This window comes from Nannobrachium achirus (assembly GCF_963921795.1).
Source record: "Nannobrachium achirus genome assembly, chromosome: 16".
Lineage (NCBI taxonomy): Eukaryota > Metazoa > Chordata > Actinopteri > Myctophiformes > Myctophidae > Nannobrachium > Nannobrachium achirus.
Genome location: NC_137823.1, coordinates 17,160,346 through 17,160,646, shown reverse-complemented (window position 1 = coordinate 17,160,646; position 301 = coordinate 17,160,346).

Sequence of the window (301 nt, the reverse complement as noted above, 5' to 3'; positions counted from 1 at the left end):
GCGATCAGCCACCATCATCTCTGGGGGATATATATAAAGGGGACTTCATTTCCAAGGTGTTAATTTGGTCACTGGACATTGATCTGCTCTGGAACACCGGGGTCTCCCCTGACTCTCTGAGCTCCCAGAAGGGGGCTGCTGCTAGGCTATAAGGGGGGCTGTGATCAGCCTGGTAGGTGGAGGTGGTGTGGGTGAGGACTGGAGGATTACTGTCTGGGAGACCCGGCTGGATTGTGGTGGTCTGGAGCTTGGAGCTTCTACAGCGGGTGTTGTCCTGTCGGGCTGGCCGGAGCACAGAGCA